At 40.5% G+C, this 25611-nt stretch overlaps 1 protein-coding gene and 1 non-coding gene across 2 annotated transcripts in view; both read right to left on the bottom strand.

Annotated features, from left to right (window-relative positions):
* Positions 1-16303, bottom strand: part of EDC3 (enhancer of mRNA decapping 3) — a 53136-nt gene extending 36833 nt beyond the window's left edge. The window contains exon 1 of the mRNA XM_052659567.1: positions 16177-16303. The gene's annotated coding sequence lies outside the window, so the exon portion shown is untranslated. The remainder of the gene's footprint in view (positions 1-16176) is intronic.
* A 5145-nt stretch (positions 16304-21448) lies between these two features.
* On the bottom strand, positions 21449-21521 carry TRNAS-GGA (transfer RNA serine (anticodon GGA)). The gene has a single exon. It is a non-coding gene; the product is annotated as a tRNA-Ser (tRNA).
* Between the last annotated feature and the right edge of the window lie 4090 nt (positions 21522-25611).

Below are 25611 nucleotides of genomic sequence, written 5' to 3'. Positions count from 1 at the left end.
TGGAGTTCCATCACCTCCACTAGCTTTGTTTGTAGTGATGCTTCCTAAAGCCCACTTGACTTCACATTCCAGGATGTCGGGCTCTAGGTGAGTGATCACACCACCGTGGTTATCTGGGTTATGAATATCTTTTTTGTATAGTTCTCCTGTGCATTCTCGCCACCTCTTCTGAATATCTTCTGCTTCTGTTAGGTCCATACAATTTCTGTCCTTATTGTGCCCATCTTTGCATGAAATGTTCCCTTGGTATCTCTAATTTTCTTGAAGAGATCTCTAGTCTTTCCCATTCTATTGTTTGTCTCTATTTCTTTGCTTTGATCACTGAAGAAGGCTTTCTTATCTCTCCTGCTATTCTTTGGAACTCTGCAGTCAAATGGGTTTATCTTTCCTTTTCTCCTTTGCCTTTAGCTTCTCTTCTTTTCTCAGCTATTTATAAGGCCTCAGACAACCATTTTGCCTTTTTGCATTTCTTTTCCTTGGGGATGGTTTTGATCACTGCCTCATGTACAATGTCACAAATGTTAGGTCCATGAATCAAGGCAAACTGGAAGTGGTCAAACAGGAGACGGCAAGAGCAAACATCAACATTTTAGGAATCCGAGAACTAAAATGGACTGGAGTGGGTGAATTTAACTCAGATGACCATTATATCTACTACTGTGGGCAAGAATCCCTTAGAAGAAATGGAATAGCCATCATAGAAACAAGAGAGTCCAAAATGCAGTACTTGGATGCAATCTCAGACAGACAGAATGATCTCTGTTCCTTTTCAAGGCTTAACCTGGTACTCTGTTACAATAGGTGGGGTGGGGGTGGTGGGATGTTCAAGAGGGAGGAGACATTTTGGGAGTTTAACCTGGTACTCTCACAAATAGTGGGGTGGGGGTGGGCAGGAGGTTCAAGAGGGAGGGGATATATGTATAACAGATGATTTATGCTGTTGTATGGCAGAAACCAACACAACATTGTAAAGCAGTTATCCTCCAACTAAAAACAAAATTTTAAAAAAGCGCTTCCAATATTATCTCCTAGAAACAGTATTATCTCTATCAGATTCAGTTCAGTTCAGTTCAGTCACTCAGCCATGTCCGACTCTTTGCGACCCTATGAATCGCAGCACTCCAGGCCTCCCTGTCCATCGAGTCAGTGATGCCATCCAGCCATCTCATCCTCGGTCATCCCCTTCTCCTCCTGCCCCCAATCCCTCCCAGCATCAGAGTCTTTTCCAAAGAGTCAACTCTTCACATGAGGTGGCCAAAGTACTGGAGCTTCAGCTTCAGCATCATTCCTTCAAAAGAACACCCAGGGCTGATCTTCAGAATGGACTGGCTGGATCTGCTTGCAGTCCAAGGGACTCTCAAGAGTCTTCTCCAACACCACGGTTCAAAAGCATCAATTCTTCAGCGCTCAGCTTTCTTCACAGTCCAACTCTCACATCCATACATGACCACTGGAAAAACCATAGCCTTGACTAGATGGACCTTTTGTTAGCAAAGTAATGTCTCTGCTTTTGAATATGCTATCTAGGCTGGTCATAACTTTCCTTCCAAGGAGTAAGTGTCTTTTAATTTCATGGCTGCAATCACCATCTGCAGTGATTTGGGAGTCCAAAAAAATTAAGTCTGACACTGTTTCCATTGTTTCCCCAACTATTTCCCATGAAGTGATGGGACTGGATGCCATGATCTTCGTTTTCCGAATGTTGAGCTTTAAGCCAACTTTTTCACTCTGCTCTTTCACTTTCAGCAAGAGGCTTTTTAGTTCCTCTTCACTTTCTGCCATAAGGGTGGTGTCCTCTGCATATCTGAAATTATTGACATTTCTTCCGCAATCTTGATTCCAGCTTGTGCTTCTTCCAGCCCAGCGCTTCTCATGATGTACTCTGCATATAAGTTAAATAAGCAGGGTGACAATATACAGCCTTGACGTACTTCTTTTCCTATTTGGAACCAGTCTGTCGTTCCATGTCCAGTTTTAACTGTTGCTTCCTGACCTGCATATAGATTTCTCAAGAGGCAGGCCAGGTGGTCTGATATTCCCATCTCTTTCAGAATTTTCCAGAAAATTCAGAAATTCTGAAAATTCTGAAAATTCTATCAGATTACTTATCACATTTTCTTTATTGACTGCTTTTTGTTCCTATCTGCCCACTGCACACATCATCTCCCAACGTGAGATGATGTGTGAGAAACTCCTTTAAGGACTCATAATGTCATTACTAATGTGAATGACTATCTGATTATTTTGTTAAAATGTTATGAGTAATAACCAAATTATCCATATTATCTTCGGGTATAAAATGCACATTTGTGCCCCATCTGTGTTTCTACTTTTTTACATTAAAATTTCAAAAGCAAAAAAAAGATGTTTAAATATATGTGTGTGTATATATACATACACACATATACAGTTGAATGTTACTCAACCACAAAAAGAATGGAATAATGACATTTGCAGCTACATGGATGGACCTAGAGATGATCATACTAAGCAAAATAAGTCAGAAAGAGAGACAAATACCATGTGATATCACTTGAATGTGGAATCTAAAATATGCTACAAATGAACAGATCTATGAAACAGAAATAAACTCACAGACACAGAGAACAGACTTGTAGTTGCCAAGGAGGAGAGCAGGTGGGGCAGGAAAGAACTGGGAATTTAGGATTAGCAGATGCAAACTATTATATATAGCAGAGATAAACAACAAGGTCCTACTGTACAGCACAAGGAACTATATTCAATATCCTGTGATAAACCATAATAGAAGAGATAATGAAAAAGAATGTATATATGACTGAATCACTTTGCTGTACAGCAAAAATCAACACACTATAAATCAACTGTAAATAAATTTTTTCTAAGTTGAACAAATTATATAAATAGAAGGAATGAAAGGGCTGCAGCAAAAACATCAGATAAAAGAGTAAGACAAAAACATTAAAAGAGTTAATTCATGCCTAAACAATATATATTATCACTGAGGGTACAACTCACTAATAATAATATATTGCTATAATTTTCCATTTAGGTAATATGATTATGTCAAAACATAATATAGAATATAAAACAAGTATATAAAATATTCAAGAATAAATTTTTAAAGTCAATAGAAGAGAATTAATACAATCTTCTGTAATGAATCAAGCAGCAAAACAAGTATTTTTAAAAATAAAATAATCTAGATACTGAGTTTAATAATCTTATCAGGCTTTGTATTTCCAATGAAAGAATACAAATACCATATACCTTGCTTCGGTTGTTAAGACAAATAAATGGTAATGGATATTCATCAGTAGAAAATCAACCCTGATCTAAGTTTCATAATTTATATACACATTTAATCAAAATGGGTCATAGACTTAAACCTAAAATGTCAAACTATAAAACTTTTAGGAAAAACATAAGAGAAGCCTTCAGGATCTAGGGTGAAGCAATGACTTCTTCAACTGGACACCAAAAGTATGACCTATTAAGGAGAAACTGATCAGACTTCTTGAAAATGAAAAACTTTCATTCTGCAAAAGGATCTGTCTTTTTTAAAAAAGTTACAGACTGGAAAAAAATATTTACAAATCATATGTATGACAAAGACTAATGACCAGTATCTAGAATACACAAATAGAACTCTCAAAACTCAGTGATGGGAAAAAAAAAAATACAATCCATAGTGGGCAAAAGACACAAAAGACATTTCAACAAAGAACTAAACAGATGGCAAATAAGTACATGAAAAGATGTTCAACATCACTATATTAACCACTAGGGAAATGCAAGCTAAAACCATAATGATACACTACATGCCCACTAGAACAGCTAAAATAAAAAACACTGACAACACCAAGTACAAATAAGGATGTGGAAAAATTGAATAACTCATACATTCATACACACTCATATATTCATACACAGCTGATGGAACTACTAAATGCTGCAGCCATTTTTTATTAAAAAAAAAAAGCCTAAACATGCAGACATCTCTGGTGGTCCAGCGGTTAAGAATCTACCTGCCAATGCAGGGGACACAAGTTTGATGCCTGGTCCAGGAGGATTCCACATGCTGTGGGGCAATTAAGCTCATCTCCACAACTCCTAAGCCAGCACAGTGCAACCACAGAAAGCCTGCATGCAGCAACAAAGACCCAGTGCAGCCAAAAAATAAATAAACAGCCAAAATGGAGGCTATTAAAAAAAAGAAAACCTAAACACGCAACTCACATGACCTAGCAGTTGTGCGACTGGTGATTTATCTCAGAGAATGGAAGACTTAACTCACAAAAAAACCTGTACTTGAATGTTTATATCAGGTTTACTTCTAATAGACTCAAACTGGAACAGGCTAGATGACTTTCCACGTGTCAAAGGTTAAACACAAACCGTAGTATAGAGAAAAAGTGAAAAAAGCCAACCTCCAAAGATTACATTCTTTATGATTCCATTTGTGTAATATTCTTGAAATGACAGCTATAGAAACGGAGAAGAGAAGAGTGGTTCCCAGGAGTGAGAGAAGGGCCAGAGACACAAGGAGAACAGGGAGGGCTATAAATGAGCAACATGAGGGATCCCTGTGGTTAGGGAAACATTCTGCCTCTTGACCATATGATGTCAATATCCTGGTAGTGACACTGTACTATTGTTTTGAAAGATGTTACCAATAGGGAAAACCAGGCAGGATATATGGAATCTCTCTGTATTATTTCTTATAAGTACACATGGATCTACAGCTATCTCAAACAAAAAGGTAAAAAAAAAAAAATCAGTGTCTTCTACCACATTAACAAAGCAAATGGGAAATTATGTACGATCACATCAACAAATGCAGAAAGATAAGCTGACAAAATTCAACATCATCCATGATATAAAAAAGGAGCAGCAGCATCTATAAAACAATTATAGATAACATCATATTAATGGTGAAACAATGAATTCTTTCCCCTGAAGACTGGGACAAGGCAAGAATATCAACTCTCACCAGCTCTACTTCTTATTCAACATTATATTATAGGTATTAGCTACTGCAGTAAGAAAAAGAAATAAAAAGCATAACTACTGGAAATGAAGATGTAAAGTTGTTTTGATTTGTAAACTTTATTGTTGACTGTGCATGTAGAGAACCCTAGGGAATGTACCCCCTCCCAAAAAACCCTACTAGTATGAAACTTTAGCAGGGCTTCCCAGGTCGCGCTAGTGGTAAAGAACTGCCTGCCAGTGCAGGAGACGTAAGAGACACGGGTTCGATCCCTGGGTTGGGAAGATCCCCCTCCCTGGTGGGGGATATGGCAACCCACTCCAGTATTCTTGCCTGGAGAATCCCATGGACAGATCAGCCTGGCGGGCTACAGTCCACGGGGTCACAAAGAGTCGGACACAACTGAAGCAACTGATCATGACTTTAGCAAGATCACAGGATACATGCTCAATATAAAATAAACAACTGTATTTTATATAACAGCAACAAACAACTGAAAATAAAACTTCAAAATACTATTTAAAATAGCGCTAAAAAACACAAAAACTTAGGAACATATCTAATGAAAAATGTGCTGGACCTCTATGATAAAAACTACAAAAGATCGCTGAGAAACAGGAAGAGAAGATCTAAATAAATGGAGAGATGTACACATTCACAGACTGAAGAGCTTAATGTTGTCAAGTCTCCTCAAGTTGGTCTGCAGATCAAATATAAATAAAGATCCCAGTTGGCCTTTTTGGAGAAACTGGAAAACTGGTCCCAAAATCTATATGGAAATGCAAAATACTTAGAACAGCCAAAACAATCATATAAAAGAAAAACAAAGGCAGTTGTTTTACACTATCTTATTTCAAGTTTTACTGTAAAACTATAGAAATCAATGTGGTACTGGTGTGAGGAGATAACCAGACGAACCGAACAGAGTTTAGAAACAGACCTACACACACATGGTTAACTGACTTCTGATCACAAGGTATCAACATAAATCAATGGAAAAACCAAAAAGTATTTTTCAATAAATGGTGCTAGACCAACTGGATATATACGAGAAAAAATATCTGTCTAGTCCTATCCCATACCAGATACAAAAAATTAATTCAAAATAAACTATCTAAATATAAAAGTTGGAGAAGGAAATGGCAACCCACTCCAGTACTCTTGCCCAGAGAATCCCATGGACGGAGGAGCCTGCTGGGCTACAGTCCACAGGGTCACAGAGTCAGACATGACTGAGTGACTTCACTTTCATTATAATATAAAAGTTAAAACTAAAGCTACTGAGGGGAAAAAAAAAAACAGAACATCTAAGTGACCCTATAGTAGAGAAAGATTTCTTAGACAAAACTGAAATACGTAGTACTAATCATAAAAGAAAAAAATCTGATGAATTAGATTTCATCAAAATTTAAAAGTCCTGCTCATCAAAAATCATCATTAAAGAATACAAATTGGAAGACGTGTCAAAAAAAAAGACGCTGGGAGGCAACTAGAGCAGTCTATTTAAGAGACAGTGGTAAGCTGGAATAGGTAGAAGCAATGGAGAAGGGAAAAAGTTGAGATTCAAGACCAAGACTGATACAGGTGATGGCCTGAATTTGGTAATGATTTAATATAGTAATAGGTAACAGAAAGGGGTGGGGGGAAATCACCCTTAATAAAATAAAAGGTGAATGGAACACATGTAATCCCACAACCTTTACACACATACCATCATATTGTGTAACAATAGCAGCAGCTAGTATTTATTGCTCATTTACTATGTCTCAGGACTGAGTTAAAACTTTAAGGGCCTTCTTTAGGGGCCTTCAATCTTCATGACAACCCTATGAGACGATTACTTTACTAACCCATTTTACAGATGGGGAATTTACAACAGAGAGATTATAGTGGATATTTACACACTTAGAGCATAAAGGCAGCTTCTTAGTAAAACAGCATATTCTCCATGTGTATGTGCTATTCCACTGCATTCACATGGCAGTTTTCTCCTCAGTGGACATTTAGATAATTCAGTTTTTCACAATTATAGTTAATGCAGCAATGATCAATTTCATTCAGTGCTTATCTTGAATAATTTTCTCAAGATAAACCCTCAGTCAGTCAAAATGTAAAACCACCTAGATTTGATTACAATACACCATAGTAGAAAACTATCTTTTCTCCAAAACAAATCATTTTCAATTTTTTTTCAAACCGAATCATGCTCTGGATGGGTTAAGATAATCATACATTTAAAACAAAGGTACTGTAAAAAAAAAAAATTTAGGGAGGTATTCCATATAATCTAGCCCCATTTCAACATCATCCCAATGAAGGCTACCTCCAAAGATCAAGAATTTCAAGAAAACTCCCAGATTTATGATGGCAAAAAGATGTTTCTGCCCTCTATTACAGCCACACCAAAACAAGAAAAGAAAAAAAGAAAAGGAAAGCCACAGTTAAGGAGAAAATATTCCCAATAGATAGGATCCAGAATATATAAGGAATATTTACAAATAAATAGAAAGAAAACATCAGTGTCTTAAAGCAGGCAAAAGAAGCTATATGAATAGTCAATAAACATATGAAAAGCTGTTCAACATCATTAATTATCAGGGAAATGTGAATTGAAACATAATGAGACACCCGAATGTCCAAGATGGATGAATGCATAAACATTCCATAAAAATGGAGTATCATTCACTCTTTAAAAAGGAAGGTTTTGATATATGTTACAACATAGATGAACCTTGAAGACATTAAGTGAAAATGAAGTAAGACACAGAAGGACATATCTTATATGATTCCACTTATATGAGGTCTCTAGAATAGTCAACCTCACAGGGGCAGAAAGGTTTCCAGGGCCTGGGAGAGCACAGAAATGAAGTGTTACTATTTCAAAGGTACAAAGTTTCAGTTTGATATGATAAAAAAGTTCATGGTGGTAATGACTGCATGACAATGTGAGTGCACTAAATGCCACTGAACTGTACACTTAAAAACTGTTAAAATGATACATTTTATCATTTGTATGTAAATGATAAAATGTATACTTTATCATACAAATGATAAAATGTATGCTTTACCACAATTTTAAAAAGTATTAGACTGGGAAAAGACCACCACAGACATTATACCCACCACTACAGATCAAGAGTGAGAGCACCAAATGTCTGTGGTAATGCAAAGCACTGCAGCAACTCTTAACTGCTGACAGTGTGAAACGGTGCAAGCACTCTGGAAGGGAGGTTGGCAGTCCCTTATAATATTAAATATATGTCCGTGACCCAAAATTTCCTGTCTAGGTTTACCCAGGAGAAATAAAAACATATATTAACAAAAAGACTTGTACACAAGGGTACAAAGTACCTTTATAACAGTCAAAAACTGGAAAGGAGGAGAGAGGAAACAAATCATGGTATTAATTATACCACAGAACACCACTTAACAATAAAAAAGAACAAACTACTTATGCTACTAATACAAGGTCGATCATACTCAAAAACTGAAAGTGACAAAGATACATTTATATGAGCATATTTATAAGAATTTCTACAAGAGTAACTATAGTGAGAAAAGTCCGAAGTCGTCCACCTATAGGGCGGAAAATTGACTAGAAAGAGGCAGAGAGACTCGTGGAGTAAAGAAAATGTTCTTTGTTTTTACTGATGCAGTAGTTACAAGGATGTACACATCTAGCAAAATTTACTGAATTGGGCATTTAACATCTGTGCATTATTATTGTATGCAAGCTGTATCTTAATTTTTTTAAAAAAGGAGGAAAACTACATGCAGCCAACATAACCAGTATAGTATGACACAGAATATTTAGTCATTCCTTCAATAAGAAGAGATTAATTTCCCAGAAAGGTTTTCTATAAAACATAAAGATGAAAACTCACACACTGGACAATGCCCGCAAAGATTTCTATTAGGCATCTCATAAATGTCCAAAACAGAATTCTTAATTTCTTTAGCCTAACACTCAACATCCCCCAATTTGTTCCTTCCCAAGCTTCTCTCACGGCTTTTCAGGTGGCTCAGAAGTAAAGAATCCACCTGCCAAGGCAGAACATGTGGGTTAGATCCCTGGCTTGGGAAGAGCCCTTGGAGGAGGAAATGGTTACCCACTCCAGTATTCTTGCCTGGAAAAATCCCATGGACAGAGGAGCCTGGCCGGCTGACAGTCCTTGGGGGTCACAAAAAGTTGGACACAACTTAGCGACTGAGCCTCAAGCTTTTCCCATCTCAATAAATGGCATCAACATACACTATACTGCTTAGACAAAGGGGAAAAAAAGTCAGGAGTCTTCTTGATTCCTTTCTTGTCCTTCATCCCATACACTCAATTCATCAATAAGCCCTATCGTCACTACTTCAAAGACAAGTCCATCTCTCTCCACCTCCACTGCCACTTACCTACTCTAAGTCACTACCATCTCTTAATTGCAGCAGTCCCGTTGTATCTCTGCCTCGACTTCCACCCCTCTAATTCTTTCTCTACACTGCAGCCAGAGTAAATTTTAAAATGTAAATCAGTTGTCATGATTCTGCTTAACCTCCTTTCCACAGACTGCAAGCCCTACACAATCCCATTTCTACTAACCTCTACAGACAACTTCCTCTCTCACCGCTCCTTTTCCCTGTTCTCCAGACAAACTGACCTTATCATTGTTCCTCAAATACATCAAGCTCGTTCCCTCCAAAATTCTGCACCAGGTATTTTCAGAACACTCTTTCCTCAGTTATATGAATGGCTAGTTCTGTCTTTCAGTTACCTTCGAAAATGTCACCACACTAAAGAGGCCTTCCCTGGCTACCCAATTTAATGTGGCTAAACTCCCTATCACTCTCCAGCACTTTCTGTTATAATTTCAAAATGACTCACCATATGAATTATCTTATTTATATTGTATGTGTCACCCCAACAGAATGTAAGCTCCACGAGGGCAAGGGACCTTGTCTGTTTTGTTCAGACAATAAGATTGCCTCTAGAATGGAAGAGGAACTCAGTAAATAGTAATTCAATCAAAGGAGACATAATAAACCTAACAGAAGTTAATCACTCAAAATCTAGAGTTATCTAAATATTTATATCTAAATGCCTTAGCTCTCCTTGGAAATGGTTCCAAAAACACAATATCCCTAAGCATATTCTATGTGAAATTCTATGTAAGATATGAAACCTAACACTGCTCTACACACAAAGGGAAGTCAGCAAACAGCAGGTGACATAGGGGCTTCCCTAGTGCTTAGCGGTAAAGAATCTGCCTGCCAGTGTACCAGACCCGAGGTTGACCCCTATGTCAGTAAGATCCCCTGGAGAAGGAAATGGCAACTCACTCGAGTATTCTTGCCTGGGAAATCCCATGGACAGAGGAGGCTGAGAGGATACAGTCCATGGAGTTGCAAACAGTCAGACACAACTTAGCAACTAAACAACAATAACAAACAATATTAAGCATAAAATGAAACACTGGCTTAGCTGTTCCACAAAAAATAGAAAAGAAATAGAATAACATTTTAAACAGTTTTCAAATATTAATTTCAGAAATATATCTACATGAAACATAAGTCTAAAAAAAGAAAAACAGTAGAAATATATTTAAAGGAGCATAAAAAGCACTCCTTCAGTTAAAAAAAAAAAAAAAGAAGAGTGTCTCATTAGAAACACAAAAACCTAAAGACAAACTCCAGTAGTTCTCTATTACTTAACTGAGCAAGTATCACAAAACTATGCTGACAGAACGGACAATAAAAGAAACAATGCATTAGCAGGCTCATCCATAATTTTTTTTTTTAACTACAGAGTATTTCAAACATATACAAAGGTAGACAGAACAGCATAATGAACCCCACATACTCATCACTGAGTTGCAACAATTATCAATTTATCTCAAGGAATTTAAGAAATCAAGTGAATTTCCAATGCAACACAATTTCCACGACACTGATGATGGAAAAAGGCACAAAACAGCCATGATTTTATGCTTATTTTCCCTTTCCTGATTGACCTGTGTCTACTTAATGCCACAAAATATGAAGTTCCTTTCCTATCATTTATACTCCATCATAATCCTACTTTGATGATTACTTTAGATTGATGCAAAACGAAAAGCTGTAACTGGCCGTAAACCAATCAGATGGGAAAAGACTTCTACTTCTACTTCTCCATTCAACATATATCTTTAAGACACTGATACTACACATACAAGTTTATATTATGTCAATAATAACTAATAAGTAGGACTTTTAATAGTTTTAAAGAAAATTTCTTTATTAACTGAAAACAGTAAATTTAAAACAAGTAGAGTGCCAACATATGGATTTCTAATCAGATGAACACACTAAGGGAGAACAGACCCAAATCAAGACACAGTATTTTGAACACCCAGAAGGTTCCACTGTGTTCCCACAAAGGTAGCCATTATTCTGATATCTATCACAAAAGAGTCATTTACCTGTTTTTGAACTTCATATAAATGGAATCATAAAAGCTCTCTCAACGTGTGGCCTTCTTCTGCTCAACGCTACACCTGGGAGAGTCACCCCTGTTGCACGTAGCAGCAGTTCATTCTTTCCTGTGGCTATATAGTATTCCATTACATAACTATGCCTCAATGTGTTTATCCATCGTAGTCCTGATAGATGGACTATTTCCAGTTTGGGGGCCATTATGAATAGAGAATTAAACAGTTTTGTATATACCTTTGTAGTGGACAAATGTACCCATTTATGCTGGACACATTACAAAGCAGTAGACACAGGTTCAATCCCTGGGTTAGGAAGATCCCCTGGATGAGGAAACAGCAACCCAGTCCAGTATTCTTGCCTGGAAAATTCCATGGAGAGAGGAGCCTGGCAGGCGACAGTCCACGGGTCGCAATGAGTTGGACACGACTGAGCAACTGAGCACACTAGACACAGGATGATTCTGCTCAAATGCTATTAGGATTTCCAGACTACCAAATGTCGCACTATGAGAAGCTACCGAATCATTTCTCTTGTAAGAAGCCTTTAGATAACAAAGTCAGGTAGACCGAAATGGTCTTCCACTCATCATGCAATTAAAGTAGCTGTCAGAAACGATTCAAAAGCAAATCGCTGATTACAGAGCTACAAACTTCCATCTCATCCACATCTGACAGAACTCTTCAGCATTCACATCCAATCTTTGATCTGCTGCTGCTGCTAAGTCACTTCAGTCATGTCTGACTCTGTGCGACCCCATAAACGGTAGCCCACCAGGCTCCGCCGTCCCTGGGATTCTCCAGGCAAGAACACTGGAGTGGGTTGCCATTTCCTTTTCCAATGCATGCAAGTGAAAAGTGAAAGTGAAGTCGCTCAGTCATGTCCGATTAGTAGCGACCCCACAGACTGCAGCCCACCAGGCTCCTCCGTCCATGGGATTTTCCAGGCAAGAGTACTGGAGTGGCTAAGGACAATTAAATCAACAATTATGGATAAGTGGTTAGTTATGGATTTCTGAAAAACTAGGTATCTATGTAGAAATGTGTCTACAGAATCAAAAGCTTGGAAATGACAGAGATCTTGAAAGAAAACATCTACTAGTACAATCCTAGTACTAAGTCCCTATCTTCCACAAAAGGCAGCATAGTGAAAAAGGCACGGGCTTCTGAAGTCAGACATTAAAGGCCAGAATTATCAGCAAATTATCCTAATCTGAGTCTCAACTGTCTCAATTATAAAATGGGAAGTAGAGTTGACCCTCGAACAACATGGGCTTGAATGGTGCAGGTCCACTTAAAACACCTATTTCCTTCACCAAATACAACAGTACTACACGATGGGCAGTTGCCTGAATGTGAGACGCAGAACCACAGATACAGAAGAACCATGTATACGGAGGGCCGGCTATAGGTTATTCTCAGATTTTCAACTTTGCAGACGGCTGGAGGCCCTGGCCCCTAATTGTTCAAGAGTCAACTGTATACCAATTAAACGATCTCACAGAACCACTGTGAAGATTAAATGAGATAATCTATATAATTTTTACCATATACCAAATTTTACTTCAAATGTCTCCCTTTTTTGGCAGGGGAGCAGCTTGCAGGATTTCTGTTCCCTGACCAGGGATCAAACTCATTCCCCCTGCAGTGGAAGAACAGAGTCTTAACCACTGGGCCACCAGGGAAGTCCTACAAACACCTCCTTTTCACAGAAGGAATACTGGCCAAATAGGGGATTCAAGCTATGGCCCTAGAAAATTATACTATGAGGGTCACCTTCCGTCTCACCTGAAAAGCTACAAAAATGCCTAAATTACCTCTACAACATCTTGGAAATGAAGTCTCAATCTTCAAAGTGGAATACACACATCCTTAGGAGTACACAAAGACATGGAAGCAACGGAATCAACTTCTACCCTACTCTATCATGAAGCTGATCTGCCTAGATAGCAAATAAAGACTTTCAACCATAAAGTTTATTACTTTAAAACAGGAGCCAGAAAACTACACCCATGTACCAAATCTGGCCCACTGCGAACAAAGCAGAATTGGAACAGAACCTAGTACAGCTCTCTGCTTACTGTCTGTGGCTGTTTCTGCACGTCAATGAGAGAACTGAGTAGTACTCACGGAGACCACATGGCCCACAAAGCCTACCAGCAAGCCCTTTACAGAAAAACTTTGCTGACTCCTGTTTCAGGATACAGTTCTGTGGGGTGCATACAAGTTCAAAAAGAAAAAAGAAAATAAGAAATTCCCAGAAAGATAAAGTTACCAAAACTGACTCAAAAAGTAAAAAAAAAAAATCCAGACAGACCTACACCAAGTAAAGAAATTGAATGAGTAATTTTAAAATCTTCTCACATGAAAAAGCCCAGGCGCAGAGGACTTTGCTGGTAAACTCTATCAAACGTAAAGAAAGAAAGAATTACCAATTCTACATAAATTCTTTCAGAAGACAGCAGAATAACGTTTTCCAACTCACATTATGAAGGTAATTTTACTCTTGATAATGAGTCCAGTCCAAAGACATCACAGGAAAAGGAAACCTCAGACCAGTATTCCTCATAAAAATGTTTAATATCAGCAAATTGAATTCAGCGATATATAGAAAGTAGGATACACCAAGATTCAACAGAATCCATTCTAGGAACACAAGACTGGCTTAACATCTGAAAATCAGGTAATGTAATACACCATTTATACACAGCCATATCTTCGAGGGCTTTTATATATAAAAAAGATTATCTATATACTTTTAAAGCATCAAATTACTATTAGATTTAGAAAACTTTGTATTTATTTCTCAAAGTCAATATTTACAACCTTACAGAAATTACATATTAAACCATTTTCAATTAAATGTTTAAATTACTTAAATTTATGATGACCCTTCCATTTCAGTAAACTACACTGGGCAAATGAGATTAACCAGATGATACTTTCTCTCTTCACTTCATTAGGCAACAAATTTGATAAGAACACTCTTCAGATAAGGCTTCAAATACACACTGCATATAAAAAAGTGACAGATCCTCAACACTGATCACCAAATTCCCAGCTGTAATTGTATCCATAAAACAAATTCCTACAGACACAGATGCCCAAAGCCATGCCGTCACCTAATTTAACCACAATAGGGCAAATCTCCCACCCCATCTCACCCACCAGGTCACCAGAAAAGACTCAAATGCCTTGCCAAAATTCGGACACATTATCATTACAGATACTGTACTCCTTTGGGATACTAATATGGATGTCATGTCCTGTTGTTCTGATTGAAGAATTCTAATAACCCTGCTCCTGTAGTTGATAACAGAAAAATACTGTATTTTCCACCTTGCATTACTTACGAATCCTGGACTCGCAAGAATCTTAATTAAACATTTTCTAGTCCAGCGTTTTTCAAACTACAGTTCCTTAGCAGTCAGACCCATTACAGGTCAGAATCAGTTTAGTGAGTGACAATCAACTTTTTTTTTTTTTTCTTTCAATGAAATAGAGAATGTCAGAGGGTACCACACACATAGAAGGCAAATTTTTGTTTCCTGTGTACACACTCTATGCATGCAGGGGTCACAAAGAGTCAGAATGCAAAATACATTAACTGTGGGTCACAGGTCAAAAAAGTTAGAGACACTCTATTAGTCCCACAGTCCTCAAGAAGGCTTCAACAAAAGATTCTTAGCACTCAAAGAATTATGTTTTTTGTAACCATTTCCATTTCATACAGAGAAACCAAAAAATAGGAATTCTGTGCTCAGTACATTTAATCTTCCATTCATAAATAAAAGACTAGACTCCATCAGGTTTCCAGCTGAAATAGTGACCTGCTCAGAGGCAGTCACTTAAGTTTTGATGGGATTAAGACCTTTATTTGACAGAGTGCAAACTGAAATCCGTTTAGTCTGTGGCTAGGAAAGCTAAGTCGCTCAGTCGTGTCCGACTCTTTGCGACCCGGTGGACTGTAGCCCACCAGGCTCCTCCACCCCATAGGAAAGAGAACCAAAACCAATCTGGGTCTCGAGATCCTCATCTGTTACGCCAGGAGAGGGCTGTTTGGACTCCTTCCACCTCTGAAATTGGGAGGTTTGTTGACAACCAACTGGCCAAGCAGGTGAGGACTATGCCTCCCCCACACCAAAACACTTGAACCATTCAACAAGTCAATTACTGATCAATTCAACCAATATCACACAAAGAGTACCGATAATAAGAAACTAAGACTTTCACTAACAACAGTAAAGAATCAAGGGGAATTAAGTCTCCAGGAATAGCAGAAGCTGCCCCCTGCCAGGTATCACTAATTTCTCAGCCACCCTCTCCTCTCAGACTCCAGTTCATCTCCGTCCCCCAGATATCTGTCATGGATGTAGTACTCGCGTTCTTCCCTGCCACCGTTCTCCACTGTGCAAAAGGAAACTGGGCAGGGAGCAATGAGGGGGTGGGCTGCAGGAGCCATTAACAAAGCTAAACTAAGAGCCTAGGCCGCTAATGCCTCACACCTCCCACAATTCCTCGACTGCTGAGAGTCCCGTTCCCTCGACCTCCACCTCAAACCATGCCCCGGAGGCAAGTCCTAGTAATGGGCCCCCGCGCACCCGAAGCGGCCCCTATCTCGAACCCTCCGCTCTAGAAGTCTGCAAGGCCTGGAACCACGAAGCCTAAAACCAAACTCTCCGGCAACCCCGGAAGACCCCTCCCATGAGCGCCCACCAGCCACCCGCACCCCCCGCCCCCCACCCTCGCGCCTACCTCTACGCCTCCAAGCCTACGCCTCCTCGGTTCACCACACCAAGCCTGCCTCGAAGCACCGCAACACCCTGAAACTAAGGGTCTTCTTCACACCCACCCCCACAGCCACGGCCGCCGCCGGAAGCGCCCTGCGTCTCCACGCCACCGTCATGAGGTCACTTCCGGCGCGACGCTTCGGAACCCGGTGGGGGGGCGCCCGGGAAATTTGAGAGTTTAGAAACAATAACTACTAGGACCAGCTGTGTGGCCTTCCAGAACCGCGCCTGCTAGGCCTAGTTCCCTGTGCCCCGGCTACCTATACCGGCTGGAGTCTGGGTTCGAGTTGGAGTCCTGCCTGCGTCCCAGGCTTGGTTGCTGGGGAGCTCTCTTCCCTCTCGTAGTATTGATGGAAAGCTCCGACTTTCCTTCCAGTTCCTCTTATGCTAATCGCCGAACCAGAGCGGAAGACTTTGGCTAGGAGGCTGCCTCTGTTCTCATGGCCCCTATCCTCGATCAGTTGCAGCTGTGGGATGCAATTAGTAGACCCCCGTGATGGATTAAAGGAAAAAAATTTCCTTCGTGGTCTTCGTGGTTGATCTTCAAAGTTTATCAGCTTCAGCTCGTTTGGGGCTTAGTGTCAGCCAAACTGTGCTTGAATACCTTTCCCCACTCCCACCCCTAGTACTCAGTACATGGGAAAGTGCCACTCTCCTTCCTGTGGCATTTTAGATCGACCTGATTTTGAAAAAAGCGGCCGTTTAGGATCAAGACTGAATGTAATGAGGAAGTTTATAGTTGCCAAGGTCATCTTGAAGCCTGACACCTGATTTAGGAACGACTGCTTGAGCAGGCAGCATAGAGGAGGGCAGGGGTTCCAAATTTGGCTCTGCAAAATAAGTCGAAGAACTTTAAAATTTTTTCTGTTTTCAAGAACTGTCCCTTTCCTTCCTCCGACACTAAAGATTCCGTTTTAGTAGGTCTGGAGAGTCCATGGCATCTGTTATTTTAAAGGTTTCTTTCAGTCAATTCTTAGCAAACTAAGGTTTGGGAACCCCTGGTGTATCAGACTCAGAGTTGAATCTTTGCTCTACCTTTTCTTTTTAATTATTATCATTTTACAAAGGAGCTGTGCCTCTCTGGAAATAATAGCTAACAGTTACTGTGAAATTAATGAGATTTGCTGACCATGATTGATATTCCACACACACACACAAAAGGTTGTTAATTCTCTTGTGCCTCCTTTTGGTTATGGTTCTGTGCATGTGTGCTACGTCGCTTCAGTATAATCCACTCCAAATTATTTTTTAAACGCACAGGAGAATCAACATTTCATCTTGTTCTCTGTAGCAAACACTGCTGTAACCCCAGAGGTCAGTTGGATATTACGCCTACTCTTGCATCCCCATCACCTTGCACTGCTGTTGCTAAGTCGCTTCAGTTGTGTCCGACTCTGCCCGACCCCATGGACTGCAGTCTACCAGGCTCCTCCGTCCATGGAATTTCCAGGCAAGAGTACTGGAGTGGGGTGCCATTGCCTTCTCCGATCACCTTGCACGGTTCAGTTCAGTTCAGTTCAGTCGCTCAGTTGTGTCCGACTCTTTGGGACCCCATGAATCGCAGCAGGCCAGGCCTCCCTGTCCATCACCAACTCCGGGAGTTCACTCAGACTCACGTCCATCGAGTCAGTGATGCCATCCAGCCATCTCATCCTCTGTCGTCCCCTTCTCCTCCTGCCCCCAATCCCTCCCAGCATCAAAGTCTTTTCCAGTGAGTCAACTCTTCGCATGAGGTGTCCAAAGTACTGGAGCTTCAGCTTTAGCATCATTCCTTCCAAAGAAATCCCAGGGTTGATCTCACAGTGCCTGCCAAATAGTAGGTTCTAAAATAAATGTGTATTGAATGAATGAAAGGATTATCCAGAGATCCTCTATATAGACTTTCCCTGGAACTCAAACTGGGAGTCTCTAGTCAGATCTGAAGTCTGAGCTGGTCAGCCACTAAACTTTGGAAAAGATCAACAACTGCCTTAATTCAACTAAATGAATTGCTCTGCTTAGAGAATTCTGCTGCATTGTTTTGGAACTTTGACCTCATGGAAAGATCAATCACCCAGATTTTTAAGTTTCTTAAAGCTCTTAAGAATTGTTGAGTTTCTCCTTTGATCTACAGAGAATGGCAAATACATTCAGAATTAGAATGGAGAATCGTTGTTTCACACAGTTTTACACAAATGATATGTTTTCTCAGCAGAATTGGGGATGTTTACTCATTGCACAAAAAATTCAGATTAAAGATCAGCATCTTATAGAGTTAGGGACGCCAGGGAGTCATGCTATAAAGTCCTTCCAAACTCCTTGTCCTTGCTACAACCACCATATATACAGACTGACTCAGTGTGTTAAAACTGAACACTGATTGGGATAAATACACACTATGTGCCTGAAACATACTGTTGTACAAGATAGCAAAGAAGCTATCAAAAACTACTACATTTTTATTAAAATAGATGCCAACTTGAAGAGGCTCCCATTGGTCAAAAGTAGGACAGTATGGGCATCAATAATAACACTAGAAATTCATCAAATATATTAAGATCCATGTGTCACTAATGATAATTTTTGAAAACTTAATTGGAAACATATTTAACTGCACACCTGGTGCTCTCACTCCTATTCAAGAGAAATGAAAAATCTATATTAAAAAAAAACAACAGTACACGAATGTGCTTGGCAGCCTGAGACTGGCAGTAGGCATTACCATCCCAGGACAACATTTTGCCATCCAGAAAAAGTTACATAGAGTTTGGAAGAGGAGGAATCCAGGCTGATTACAACAGAGGCACTTTTTATGGTTATACCCATTTGAGGATTTTCATCGGCAAAAACCATACTAGAAATTGATTTCAGAACTCCTCTACCTTATAGCAATTGATAGCATATAAAATTGCTTACTAATAGCATAGAGAAACAGTTGGTTTGTTTTAAGTACAGAGACTTTCCTCGTGGTCCAGTGGTTAAGAATCAGCCTGCCAATTCAGGAGATAAGGGCTCGAACGATTCCAGGTCTGGGAAGATTCCACATGCTGTGGGACAACTAAGCCCATGCACCGCAACTACTGAGCCCACACTATAGAGCCTCATGCTCCACAACAAGAGAAGCCCCCCGCAATGAGAGGCCCAGGCACTGCCACTAGTGAGCAGCCCCCACTTGCCACTACCAGAGAAAGCCCACTCACAGCCGTGAGGACCCAGCACAACCAAAAAGAAAATTAAAATAAATTTTAAAATATAAAGAAAATTCTCATTCCATAGTTCTTTGATTGGTTCAGGAAACATTTGTAGAGGAGCTGCCTACTAAGTGTCCCACACTGTGCTAGGTACTGGGATAGGAATAAAGCACTGCTTTCAAGGTGCTTACATTCTAGAAGAAAAAGCAAAGAACTACAGATGAGCATGATACAAAAGCACAGAGCACCAGGAAAGCACATAAAACAAGGAAGTGGGAGAAGCAGATACAGACAGGGGAGCACAGGGTTTCCTAGATATGACATCTGAGCTGATGTACAAAGGATGAACAGGGATTAATTAGTGAAACTTGGAGAAAGATCATTTCAGTGAAGGGAGAGTTGCATAGAAGGCCAAGGAAATGTGCGTTAGCACAGCCCACTCAGGGAAACACAGGGAGTTCAGCTTGGAAGGAGCATAAATATAAAGGGAGGAGGTGATGATAGATAGATCCAGAAAGTTAGGCAGGAGCCAGATCCAAGAGAGCCTTCCATGCCATCAAGAGCTTGGATTTATGCCAAGGGCAATGGGAAACAAATGCAGAATTTTAAGCAAAGAAATGTCCTGGTCAGACTTATGTTATGGAGAATGGACTTAAGAGAAACAAAACTGGTGGGAGTGAGATCAGATGAGAAATGGCAATAATTCACACTAAGGCATTAGTAAGTCAGGCTGATAAGGAGAAGACAGTTTATAACAATGTTTGGGAGAAGTAGAATCAATGCCTAGGTTTATGGCTAAGACTGAAGATTGTTTGATGGTGCTGTTTGCTCAGATACTGAATAGAAGAGGATGAAGATCTTATAGATAAACAGTAAGATGATAAATTCTGGTCTGCTAATGTTGCATTTAAGGTACTGTGGGAGCAGTTAAAATCCTTAGATTTGGGACACTGGCAGCCTTGCCCGTGACCCACGCTATAGGTACTTTCTGCTCTGATTTTCCTTTCCTGTGGTGTTCAAGTGACAGCCTGCTCAGAGCTCACACCCCTCCTTCCAGACCTGCTCCATTTTGCCTTCCTAGGATTCCCTAACTGTCTCCCAAATGGTTCCAAGCCCACTTTCAGCCTGTAGACAAGCCTCTTCCCTAAGCCTGTCTTCCTGATGGTGAACCTCACCATCATACAACGCCCCCAAGCCCAAGGAGTAGCCAGAAATGGGACTACTTGGGAGGAGTGAGGCTCAAGAGTGAAAATTCAGGCTGAGATGAACACATGTGTGAACATGAGAAACCCCTCACCACAGAAGGGAGCGGGAAGAAAGGAGGAAGGGATGGGGACCTCCATGTATCCTCTGGCCCTGGCCATGCACATGCCAGGAGTAGGTCATTTTATAGTCTGGAACGTGTGGCCATCTCGTGGGAAACTGGATATATAGATCTGGAGCTCAGGAGAGAGATATGAGGTTTAGAATTCATCAATAATCAGGCAGTAATTGAATTTCCAATAATGGAGTATCCAAGGATAACACATAGCATAAGAAGGGTCAAAGGCCAAAGAAAGAACTTCGAAGGACACCAACATTTACAGGATACACGCAGGAAGTAAGTGTTTTGGGGATAATTTTTTGTAGGTAAAGCCAGTGAACAGGACCCACTTGCCTTTCCTGACCTATGCTGCTAAGTCACTTCAGTCGTGTCCGACTCTGTGTGACCCCATAGACAGCAGCCCACCAGGCTCCCCCGTCCCTGGGATTCTCCAGGCAAGAACACTGGGGTGGGTTGCTATTTACTTCTCCAATGCATGCAAGTGAAAAGTGAAAGTGAAGTTGCTCAGTCGTGTCCGACTCCTAGCCACCCCATGGACTGTAGCCCACCAGGCTCCTCTGTCCATGGGATTTTCCAGGCAAGAGTACTGGAGTGGGGTGCCATTGCCTTCTCCGTTCGTGACTATAGGAAGAAGCAATTGTTTTAACAAGACTTGCTTCTGCCTTAATGTGCTTTTGGCCACCCTAACAGTCTCTATCAAGCAGGAGTACTGGAGTGGGTTGCCATTTCCTTCTCCAGGGGATCTTCCCGACTCAGGGATCGAACCCGGGTCTCCTGCATTCCAGGCAGACGCTTTAACCTCTGAGCCACCAGGGAAGCCCAGCTATCAAGGATATCAACCATCAAAGAATTAAACAAAGTCTTAGATCAGTAACAGCACAATACTCATCTATAGTTCTTGACTTAACAGTACCTGTCATGGAGTTCTAGAATGGTAGAGATGAAAGGAAACCTTTGAAATTATCTACTTCATCCCCCATTGTATGGGTAAGGGCTTAGCAAATTAATGGTGGATTCAACATTGGGACTCGGGTCTCCATGACTTATATGTAGGCAGAACATGCCCCAGTCTGCCTAAAACAATCTCAGTTCACACCTGTTACTCATAATAATTATCACCTACCTTTATCCTTAAATATGTTCCGGTTAGACAAAAAATTCCATAGTCACCTTATTTATATAGCATAAATTTTAGGACCAGGCAAGCATTGCTATTTATGTATGATTATTTATCTTTTATGTGATTTCAAAGGTTTAAGTGTCTTAAACTTTTACACATCATTTTATAAGTGAGGTAACTAACATGTGAAAACAGGTTCCAGACCATAAAATGTTAAACAAAGATAAAGATTAAAAATAAAAACCTTAGATTAGGCAAGAGTTTCTTAAATATGACACCAAAAGCCCAACAACAAAGGTCAGTCAGTTCAGTCACTCAGTCACATCCAACTCTTTGATTGCAGCACACCAGGCTTCCCTGTCCATCACCAGCTCCCAGAGCTTGCTCAAACTCATGTCCATCGAGTCAGTGATGCCATCCAACCATTTCATTCTCTGTTGTCCCCTTTTCCTTCTGCCTTCAGTCTTTCCCAACATCAATGCCTTTTCCAATGAGTCAGTTCTTTGCATCAGGTGGCCAAAGTATTGGAGCTTCAACTTCAGCATCAGTCCTTCCAATGAATATTCAAGGGTGTTTTCCTTTAGGATTGACTGGTTTGATTTCCTTACAGTCCAAGGGACTCTCAAGAGTCTTCTCCAACACCACAGTTGAAAAGCATCAGTTCTTCAGTGCTCAGCGTTCTTTATGGTCCAACAACAAAAGTAAAAATAGCTAAGTTGTACTTCATCAGAATGAAGGAAAATTGGGGCTTTGAAGGACATATCAAGAAAGTTAAAAGATGTCCCATAGAATAGGGAGAAATATCTGCAAATTATATATCTGATAGGGATATAGTGTCCAGAATAAATAACTCTCACACCTTAACAACAAGGAAATGAACAACTCAATTTAAAAATGGGCAAAGTACTTGATAGACAACATCAAGTCTATCATGGAAGTTAATGGGGAAATGGATTTATCTCATAGGACTTTGTCTCACCCTCAAACTTGTTGTAAATTCCTCATTTCATTAAACAAGAATCCCCAAAGAAATGAATCCAGATTTGTCAAGGGATAGTTTGGCATTTTGGCTGAAATCATCGAAGAATTGCCTTTCCCTTCTATCTCATTCTGATGAAATAAACTTAGGAATCACTGCAGATGAGGTTGGACTTGGAGGATCATCCCAAGGAGTCTGTGGTCCACCCCTACCGCTAGAAACTTCTCTCCCTCAATGCAATGTCCTCTCTCCTCCTACACCTCTCCCACTACACCCTGTAATCCTTACCATGTCCTTGGTTTTCTATTTTAAGCTTCTTTCCCAGTGTCTAAACTAGAAAGAATTATCTTAATTTTTTTTTAATGAGGCAGGGATAGATATTGAGCAAAGAACAGAGGGCATCTAGAATTGTGGTGGATAATAGGGGAAGGTGTGTTACCCATCTGAAAAGATGTTCAAGAAGAGAACAGGCAGCAACTGTCACTGGCCAGGCCCCAGCTTCACCTGAGGCCCCTCCCAGCTCCAGCCCTCAGCCTCTGTGTCCTCCCCTTTCTTCCATTTCTAGGATCCTCAGAGAGAAACCAGCTCAGCAACAATTGGCCCTTTCTCATGCTGCCACTGAGTTGCCACTTCTTCCTCCAGTCCTGGGGCTTTCAGTAGTTTCATGAACATCAGCTTCACAACTCTCAGGTTCCCAGGCAAGACTAAAGGGTTGCGTGCAGACACACTCATGATTTTCCTCATCTGGTCCTGTGAGTCAACTATTAAAATGTTCAGGAGAGGCAATTTCACTGTGCAGACTGGGAGAGGTATAGGAGGAGAGAGGATATTGCATTGAGGGAGAGAAGTTTCTAGCGGTAGGGGTGGACCACAGACTCCTTGGGATGATCCTCCAAGTCCAACCTCATCTGCAGTGATTCCTAAGTTTATTTCATCAGAATGAGATAGAAGGGAAAGGCAATTCTTCGATGACTTCAGCCAAAATGCAAAACTATCCCTTTACATAGGTGGACGCAACAGAGGTGATGGTGGGGAGGAGGTTGGATGGGAAAGCCTCCCAGCTCACCAGGTCTAACAGTCCACAGTCTGGGCTTCCTTCCAGGTTTGTTGTGCTCTTGGGGACTTAGAAGCTAGGTGTCCTCCCCAAGCATATCTCAAGAATCAGACTACTGTGCAGAATGTTTACACATTCAGGACACTTGTGCGTATCCCCCATGTCTTAAATAAGTGAACACTGCAAGCTGTCTATCTTCTTGCTCTCTTGCTCTCCTCCTCACTGCCACTCACCTCATAGCCATATCCTGACACATCTGATGCTCCCCTTGCAAGGGAAGTGCTAGGAAAAGAGGGAAGTAGATAAATAATTTCACATACAGGGTAAAAACATTTGCAAAAAGTGATAAACCCAAGAATGCTCTGTTTCACAAGTTTGCATTTACTTTTTAAAAAATGTATTCATTTATTTACTTGTCTGTGCCAAGTCTCAGTTGCAGCATGTGGAATCTTCAATCTTTGTTGCAGGATGTAGGATCTTTTTTAGTTGTGGAACTTCAGTTGCAGCATGTGGGGTCTAGTTCCCTGACCAGGGATCAAGTCCAGGCCCCCTGCATTGGGAGCGTGGAGTCTTAGCCACTGAACCAGCAGGGAAGTCCCTCTTTCTTTCTTTTCTTTTTCTAAAGCAGATTGAGAGTATTCTGTGAAGGAACCACCAAGAGATGCTCAGGAAAAGTCCCAATAGGGAAATATATCTTTACTCATCACCCAATCCTTTGGAAAGATCAGATAGAGGTGTGAACAAGAGAGAAGTAAGCCCAGAGAGGAAAACAAGATGCTCCAAGTCATCCATAAAGTTATCGGAGAGAGTCTGACTAATGAACAAGTATTTATGGTATGCTAACCATGTGCTCATCCCCAGAGCTAGAAGTTGGGATGGAGGTAACAAAGAAACAGGCCTGCCCTAAGGAAGCTTATTGTTGAACAAGCGAAACAAAATTAACATAGTGTATCAGTTCTTTATTGCTGTGTAACAAACTCTCCCAAAATTTAATGACTTGAAATAACAATCATTTATTTAGCTCATTGCTCTTTGAATTAGTCTGGTTATTCTGCTAATTAGACTAAGCCTGGTTGGTCTTGGCTGGACTCACTTAAGCAACGTTGACTAGGGTCTGGCTGCTTTAAGGTGGCTTTTACTTGGTTAACTTCCTGTTTCATTTGGTCTGTTATCCTTTGGCCGACTAGGCTGGATTTGTTCTCACGGTGGTGGCAGGATTCCAAGAGAGGATAGACATGTGCGAAGTTTATTGAGGCTGGGCTCAGAACTAGCATACCATCACTTCCAATGCATTCTGTTGGCCAAAGCTGGTCATGAGGCCAGCCTACATTCAAGCTCTGGGGAAATAGACTATACCTCTTTACAGGAGGAAATGTAGAAAGTCACTTTGCAAGGGACATAGATATAGGAAGGAAAGAAAAATTGGGCCATCATTAGCTGACCACTCCTAACAAGTAACAAGTGAAACACAATAGTAAATAGCTAAGGGCTACTCTGTGCTTGGGGTAGTTGACCAGGTCCCAGTCCTGGGACATGGACATGGCTTTTAGACAGGAGTAGCAAACCACTCAAGTTCAGTTTCACACTACTGTGTGGACAGGGTCTTATTGCTATTGGTTTGGGTACTTTCAGTGATTTATAACCCAGAAGCCCAAGCCAATCATTGTTTCAACCAAATTTGTTAAAATGCTAAGACACACTTTTCAAGTGGCTATGCACTTGGAAAGGATACCCCAACTTCTACATCCCAGAC

This window comes from Budorcas taxicolor, chromosome 21 (assembly GCF_023091745.1).
Source record: "Budorcas taxicolor isolate Tak-1 chromosome 21, Takin1.1, whole genome shotgun sequence".
Lineage (NCBI taxonomy): Eukaryota > Metazoa > Chordata > Mammalia > Artiodactyla > Bovidae > Budorcas > Budorcas taxicolor.
The sequence above is the reverse complement of the archived record's forward strand: the minus strand, read 5'-3'. Positions and strand labels throughout refer to the sequence as shown.